This window comes from Peromyscus leucopus, unplaced genomic scaffold (assembly GCF_004664715.2).
Source record: "Peromyscus leucopus breed LL Stock unplaced genomic scaffold, UCI_PerLeu_2.1 scaffold_219, whole genome shotgun sequence".
Classification (NCBI taxonomy): domain Eukaryota; kingdom Metazoa; phylum Chordata; class Mammalia; order Rodentia; family Cricetidae; genus Peromyscus; species Peromyscus leucopus.
The window spans coordinates 278,606-287,376 of NW_023505092.1; the positions used below are offsets into that span (position 1 = coordinate 278,606).

Genomic DNA, 8,771 nt, shown 5'->3' on the forward strand with positions numbered 1-8,771 from the left:
TTTGCCAACTACAAATTTAGGGAATCTAATTTCATTGCAGATGGTTTCTTCTACAGCAGGGTTTCTCACCTCAGGACTATTTTAATTTTCAAAAAAAAATAGATAATTATTTGTGTGGGAGGAAGTTCCTCACATTATAGAATATTTAGCAAGCTCTTTGGTGATCCACATTATGTCATCATCCCTCTACCCCAGTTATAATAATCAATACATTTCTTAACATTGCCAGTTCTCAGTACTGACAGGGACAAGGCAAATTCCTTACAGTGACACACAGAATGAAAGCAAACTACACTATGGAAATACAGAGAAGAAGAAAAGACCACATTTTTTGATGAGGATGATTTGAGATGTAAGCTCTCCAGGGGACCTTTATACTTAGATAATCTGGACAGATTTCTCCTGTAATAAGAGGTAGAAACTTCAGAACTGGATTCAAGATTTCATTCCTGATCTCCGGCCTTCGCTGTCACTCGACTTGGTTTTTCTTTGGAGGTCAGCTCGTAGTAATTGGAGCTTCCTTTGGATCTCAGTCAGCACACCGATTTCTGCTCCAGAATGGACAGTGACTGGCAATGCAAAAAATCCACGTCGCAGTTTATTCCATCAGCTTGTCTCCTGGATGGCTTTCCCACCACTGGCTAGATCTCCTCCATGAAGCTGCTGGGTCCTTTGTTAATTGTGATTTCATCACTTTCTTTTTCTTCCTCACTCTGTATAATAGGTATTTGAAATAAATTTATCCCTCTGAAGGGACTTTTCTGAATTTGTATTGTCCTTTTCTAACATTAGTGGTACTTCATGACCAGCTGGAGAGAGGGGCAATGATGGTAGGGCCTGGCCTCTAGGGCTAATTCTTTAACTCTGTTTGCATATCTTAAAGTATTTGAGGGTGTTTTTCACACGAAGTCATTCCAGGTGAGAATAGTAGCAATCATGCATGTGGAGGAGTTCTGACCTATGAAGGAGTCCCGGAGCACCTGCGTGAGTTTGCTGGCTCTGAATGGGGTATTGAGACTTGTTCTTACCCAAGGCTTCTGATGCATTCCTTCAGGCTAGGAGGACTTCTTATTTAATTTCAGCCCCTTCCAGCTGCCTCTTTCGGTTGGCCTTGGCAGTATCTGCCCCCCTTTCATTCCCAGCTAAGTCAACAAGGGAAACTTGCCATGCAGTTTCCTCCTGACTTAAGGATGAGCTGGAACACCGCGTGACTCCTGGATGAGTGGGCGTTGACAGAGGTCTGTCCGGAAGTCCGACAGCTATTTCCGAGCTCCACCAGAGTCAGGACTTCCTCCACACAAGGACACCTCCTGCTCCTGCAGCCCCACAACTTGCACTTGCTGATTTCCATCCTCGAGGACTTGAAGCTTCTTCTTCCAGTTTAACAGATCATTAGACTTTGCCACCATAAATCTCAAAGAATGTTCCCATTAGACTTTGAAGTTCCAGTTTCTCATAGGCAGGGTTTCTCAGCAGGAGAAAGAACATCCTGAGCCACCAGGGCGTTAAATGCCTTTCGAACAATCTTGAGCCTTTCCAGAAAAGGCTCCACCCATGGTGTGGGTTTTTCCACTGCCAGTCTGCCCATAGGCAAAGCAAGTGGCCATGCCCTTCCGGAAGATGGACTCCACCAAAGGCCGGGCAGTGAATTGGTAAACTAACTCATTGGATTGCCGTGTCATCGAAAGCATGGTCAAAACAGAAGGTCTGGTTTTCCAAAGTAGCGGGTTAGGTCCACCTTTTGTTTAGATTCGTGCACCGTGACCACATTGTGCGAGGGATAGTGATGATATCTAGGTCCTTCATGGTGTTCTCTCTCTCATTAAGAGGGCGCTTCCTCACGCAACACACAGATCCGGTGGTCTTCTGCGGGCTCCAGGCTGGATATTTTTGCTGCTGTCCAGATGCCTGCGGTACTCCTCAATCATACGCATAATCTCAATAGTTCGGGTTTCCAGTTGTTGATGTCAAGCGCTCGTCTAGCTCGGATCTCTAGCTGCAGTCGCCTGCGCTTCTCTCGCTGCTTCTGCAGCTTTTCAATTTCCCTTAGGCAGGGGGATTTCTTCCGCTTCATCAGACAAGGATACTGGGGACCACCAGGGCTTGGCTATCCCCTGATGGCGTTTCATTTCTGTGCGGGATCATCGCAATCCACTTGGTGGCTGTTCGCTGGTCCCGATGGCAGTACTGGGTGTTGCGGAGACTGGGCGCAGGGGTCTCTGTGACCGTTGGTGTTCAGCAGAGGCCAGAGCTGGATTCAACAGAAACACAGTCTCTAGTTCGATCTTCTTTCCCTTTTTGACTCCTTTCTCAACCCACTCTACTGTGACCCAAGAGTTTTCTCTGTTGATCTCTGTGACCACAGCCAGGTGGATCCGTTTGTCCCTGCGCTGGATCGCCACACAGATGCCCACCTGGAAGTCTGTGAAGTGGGATTTCAAAGGTTTAAGGGGTGAGAGGCGTGGGGCTAGAGGAACGCAGAATTGGCTGGCCATGATGAGTGGTGGAATTACCAGGGCTCGCTTTCTGAGCCTTTCTGGCGTTGGCGCGGCAGGACCTGAGTCCAAGCCAGCCTGAATGCCTGGAGCTCGAGCGCCGGTGTGCGGTTGCTCGGGCCTTTGTGAGGCAGGCGCCAGGGCATTGGCTGAGGGCCTGCACGTCACAAAGAGGACCAAAAGAAGACGCTGAAGTGATGAAGGCCTGTAGGTAAAGGATCAGTGGCACCATCCGTGTATAGAGGCAGCTGAAATAGTTTGTGTCCTGCCAATGAGCATGGATGGATCTAAGGACTATGTGTGTTTGGAGTGGGGAGTGGTGACTGGATCTGGGTAATGAAGGAATACGGGAAACAAAGATGTCATAGGAATTGTGGTTTGGGTTCATGTAAGCACCATGAATGTTCAGACTTAAGCTTAACCTCCACGGTCTTAGTTCAGTTTAAGCACAGTTATGAAATCCCTTTGAACTCTCCATGTATCACTGGGAGCAGATGAAGGCAGGGATTTTTACAAATCTGGGGCTTCCGGGAAAAAAAAACAAAAACAAAACAAAACAAAAAACAAACAAAACAAAACAAACAAAAAAACACGCTGCGAAGAATCCTCTAATTGCCCCGATCCTCTTCCACACTTGTCTAGTGCTCACAGTATAAAGTTATGTAAGCTTAATGAACTTTCTCATTACAAAATCGGAACAAGTTGAATGGAGCAAATCATCATCGTGGTGATTTGCTAAGGCAGAACTTCTCTGGTACAACATCTGAGCTTGCAAACACAAGGTGCTTATCACATCCCCAGTGGTTCTGACAGCTACAACATGAGTGTTGTTTTGTGCCTGTTGTCACCGCTGCACTTGAGAGCAATTCAGTAACTACAACCTCAGACCCCTTCAGTAATCACACCTCTGGCCTCACTGTCTTAAAGGAGAGCCATCAATGGAAAGAATCCATCCCACCCTAAACTAACTCTCTCTCTGTCTCTCTCTCTCTCTGTCTCTCTGTCTCTCTGTGTCTGTCTGTCTGTCTGTCTGTCTGTCTCTCTCTCTCTCTCTATGTGATGCACTTGTTGCTAAGGAAGAAGCAGGAGTAGGGTTGGTGGGAAAACAGCTGAGATCATGTGAATGAAAAGTATGTTTAGGCAAGAGTGCACAAATTTTCTATAGGATGACTTCCTTTCAAACTGAAATTATTAGTTCAGATGATCAAGATGAGGATGGAGATGACACAGATGCCCAACCCCATTCAGCCAATACACATCATCCTCTGGGTGGGGAGTTTGGTTGTGATTGAAAAAAATGTGCTGTAGCACATCTTCCTTACAACTTTCTCTAGGAACAAGGATCACTACAGAAATACATTCTCTTATAACACCACTTCCTCATAGTCATCTACAGTAAATTTGGTAAATCTTAGGTCACTTGATAAGGGACAAGATAAGGTATTGAATACCAATGGAGAAAGCAGAGAAAGAACTGTATATCATTTTATAATTTTAAAAAATTTAATTGTCCGTATTAGCAATAAAGTTGTGCATTAAGTAAAATATTTTATTGAATTGTCATTTCACAGGCCTCTATTTGTTACATTTTACTTTTTTTGCCTTTTTTTAACATAGGGTTTTAGGATCCCATGTAGCACAAGTTGGCCTCAAACTTGTATATTTAGCTGAGAATGACATTGAACTTTTATCCTCCCACCTCCATTCTCCAGTGTTAAGAGTACAGGTATGTACTGCCACATTAGATTTTATATTGTTCTGAGTATCCAATCAAAAATGCTCTCCCATGCTAGCCATTTTGTTCTCTTAGGCTAGTAATTCTTGTAGCTAGGTCTTGATTGTTATGCCCAAACATCAGAGACTAAAGTTTATTGTGTTCTTTTGATTCCTGTTTATCCCTAGCATACCAACAATGATATCCCTGTTCCTATTTGTGGGCCTTTTTCTCAATTCTATTCTTATGTGGGTCTCTCTAAGATATCTCATTTGTTTCCCCGGATTAACTTTAAGAACAGCTAGCTAGCTAAATAATTGATTTAAAAAAGATTCCCAAGTCCTGCATCTCCAAATGCCCTCAGGAACTTCAAATTCAAAAAACCCATGGGGTTGAATTTTCTTTCTGAAAAGCGTACTGTTGGAAAGTGTGTGTGTGTGGTGTGTGTGTGTGTGTGTGTGTGTGTTGTGTGTCAGGTCAGAGGTTGATGATCACTCTTCCCTTGCTTTTGAAGACAAGGTCTTTCATTGAACGTGGACCTTGCTGCTTCAGCTAGACTGTTTGGCTCCTGCTCTCACAGTCTCCCAGTGCAGTGGTTACAGACACACCATCATACCTTGCTTCTGTGTGCTTTCTGGGGATCTGGCTGCAGATCCTATGATTGGATAACAAGTCTTCCATCAATGGAGTGCTGTCTCATTATTCTCTTTATCCTGTTCTTTGTGATCATTAATTGAAGCTTCTTGCTGTTAAAACCTATTCCCTTTCTAAAATCTAATGCATACCTTCATCTTCTCCCTATAATTTAGAGATACACTGTCCTTTGTGAGTAAATAGAATTCTTCTGAACTTGGGAAAGCATTTGACATCTCAACAATTGTGACCTGGTTTCCCCTAGCAGCCCCATACAGTTAGGAACTTGGGTCATTTTCACACGGAACCTGGAGTTATTTGAGCATACATTCATTAGTTCCTCCACTTTAAAGCACATTAGTGGCTCTCAACCACTCAATAGATGCCGCACCAATTTTCTATGATGGCACATGGCACATGGTCATCTGTTTCCTCAGCCCTTGCCACTGTCAATAGTCAGTCTAAAGACAAGCTTAGCTGAAGAAATTAAAGCTTACCAAACATACTGTTGTAATTCAAATTACAGAGAGTTGTTTAAGTGGATTTACAATTTTGATAATCTGGAATTTCATTTGCAGCAAAATTTATCTCTGCTGCCATAAAGTTTAAGACCATCCCTAACATCCACCTAACTCTCCCTACGGCAATTTATTCTGAGGGATGAGTTCATTTAGAAGACAATGAGAATCTTGAGTAATGAGATAAAAAGCAGCATTTGTCACAGTGTGAAAGCCTAGATGAAGTTAGGATACCACCTCTGGCTAAGACCTAGACAGCCATTTGGTTGATGAATAGTTTGCAGATTCTAGAGACCAGGCCACCACTTAACATATTTGAGAGAAGTTAACCAAGCAACAAGCAACTAGGAAATCCTTTCATGAAGTTTTTCCAGTCAAAGGAATCCTGACCTCAAAGAGCTGACCATTTGTGTTGGTATTTGTCAACTTGACAGAATCTAGAACCACGTGCTGGAAGGGCCTCTGAGGATGACTGTGGGGTATTAGATTAATTGATGTGGGAAGACTCCTCTCACTCCTGCAGGAAACATTCCCCAGGCTGGGGAACCTGAATTATATAAAGCAGAGAAAGGGAGTTAGTTGAGTAGTATCAAACTGGAATTTTTCCTTGATGCCTCTTCCTGATGATGGAGCTCATCAGGCCAGCTGCCTCATCCTCCAGCTTGGTTTCTCTTCTGTACTGGACCATTTCTTTGAACTGTGAACCAAATAAATCCTTCCCTCCTTAAGTTGTTATTGTCAGCATTTTAATCACAGCAATAAGAAAAGAAACTCTGTTCTCTCCCTCCTGCCCCCTTCCACTGAATAGTATTGTAAAAAAAAAAAAATAAATAAAAAAAGAAAAGAAACTATGATACCACTTACCCATGTCCCTGCTAAACCTGTGCCTCACCGTACAACTGAATAATAGAGCCTGTTCATCTAAATTTCCCCCTTTATGAAGCTTACCATGTAGCAAGTGAATATATTCACAAGAGAAAGTGGTGAGGGGTTAAATAAAAAGGAAATGACATTAGTAATTTCATTTATTAATTGAAAACATTTCAATTTCCAGACTTTTCAAAGTTGCTTCTCAGAACAGAATGTGATTTCTACTTTCATTTAACGTGTGACTCCCTCAGGATAATTTAATGTGTTTTTTCAGCAATGTTATAATAGACATGGAGCAGCTGTTGGGTATGTTTGATCACCATGGAAGTCTGGTGTATAGGAATGCAACCTTAAGTAGATTTAGTTCTTCGGAACAGATCAGTAGACTTCCCCAAATCTCTTTGAAAAATTGATCATTTTAAGTTTAAAAGAATCTTTTTCTTTTTAAAGAGTCCAGAGGTACTTATTAAATTTACATGGTGATAATTCTTTGAAACCTATATGTCTGTTAGTTATGGATATTCATCCATAAAGTTATCCAAGACACCATGCATCAATGTTTTACTTTAAAACCATGCATACAGGTTATCTCTCAATTTTTACTTTTTGAAAGCATGTTGAGGGAAAAGCTGAATTTTATTTGTATTCTATACAGCGTTGTTTGCTTTTATCCCTAGGCAAAGCTGTAGAAAACCATTCTGGTGGGTACCTTTTGAGTTCAGCTATGGCTCTCTAACTTAAGCATTCTCTTTTATGTGGTGAGATTTTATTTTGTGCTGAAATGTGATATTTTTATTTGTATGTTAATAAGTAAAGTTTGCCTGGAGATCAGAGGTCATAGTCAGCCATAAACAGAAGTCAGGTGGTAGTAGCCATGCCCTTAATTCGATCACATGGCAGGCAGAGTTTCTGTGTGTTCAAGGACATAGCCAAGTGTGGTGACATACACCATTAATCCCAATAGCAACCACAGAGACCTGGAGGTCTGTATAGATAGGCAGTGATGAGGAAGTGATGTGGCTGGGCTTAGAGCCAATGAGAAAAGCAGAATAGTAAGGCAATAAAAGCGCAGGTTAGATAGAAGAGAGCTTTTTTGGGAAGCTACTGCGAGGTGGTGAGCTAAGGTTAGTTGGCAGCTATTGCTCCAATCTACATGGCTTATACCTCTGTATTTGTCTCTTATTTAATGACTGTTTAGAAATTCATCTACACTATTAGTTGCTTTTAGAGTTTTCTTTATTAGGCCACACATTTAATGTTTTTAAGACAACTTTTTGTGTAACAAAATAATATAAATATCTTATAAATATTAAGGCCTAGGCCAATATGTAGATTACATAATAATAAAAATAAAAAATAAAAACTGTATTAGGTCCTCTGTCCTGAGGGCTTTTTATTATGACTTTTGGAGAGGGACCTTGATATGTATCAGCATATATATATATATATATATATATATATATATATATATATATATATGAATTCTTATACAAAGATTATGTGTTTATATACATTTATAACATACTAGTAAGGTATAGCTAAAAGTCAAATTCCTATTTCATGTGTATTAAAACATGGAATACATAGCATCTTGTTGGGGATTGACATTCAGAACACATTTGTGTAATAGATACTGGAGTTGGGCTAGATTTCAGTTCTCTAACCTAAGTAAGAGTCACAATCCCTTGAAACAGTTTTTAAAAGTATGGATTTCCTGGATCCACCCAGACCTTCTGATGTAATCTCTAGGGCTAGAGCCTTAGAAATCTATATTAATAAAGAGTTCAGTGGGAGATTTTTGTCATTGGAAATCTGGGAAGAATTAGACCCTATACTAGTGCTTTCTATATAGAGATTTTATGACTCTATGTAGCATGAAAAAAAAAAAGATGATTCTCTGCACAACTGTGGTCAATGGAATTACTTTTTTTAAAGATTTGAATGTTTAAACATTCAATGCTTGAACTATCTGCTTTAACAAATGAAAAAGAATGTGTTTTTCTGGAAAAGTAGCCTTTTTGCTTTCTGCAAGGTGTGTTGCAAATATAATCTTTTATTGGGGAAAATTATAAAAGGCCACTCCACGTAGTTAAAAGGAAGATTTATTTAGTGGATGACTTACAAATGAAGGAATGGATAGTCGCGGGGTCTGGGGAAAGTGTATCGCAATCCAGCAGTGTTCTCTGGAGCTCTGCACAATCAATCTCCACTATCAGGGTCCAGGCGCAGAGAGCAAGCCCAGAGCGAGCGCTTGCCCATCCAGCTCTCAGGTTTCCAGCACCTCCCCTCACCCCGCCTCGTAGGCGTGACAGTTGCCAGAGTCTCAATGGGGTTGGAGCTTCCAGATCCAAGCTGGAATGGCTACCCACTACAATCTTTGACATTATTATTTAAGAACATGAAGTAAAAATCATATGCTATCAAGACCTCATGCTATTAAAGGAGATTTGTAAGCATAGAACCATATCATTTTTTTTTTTATAAATCCTATGGTGGTTCAGAAGAGCACACGATACATGCTTAATAAATACTGTGTTATGT

The 8,771-nt window shown here is 41.2% G+C and overlaps 1 pseudogene; it reads right to left on the minus strand.

The window, feature by feature from the left end:
- Positions 1-309: 309 nt before the first annotated feature.
- On the minus strand, positions 310-2,605 carry LOC114692990 (annotated as a pseudogene).
- Positions 2,606-8,771: the final 6,166 nt, after the last annotated feature.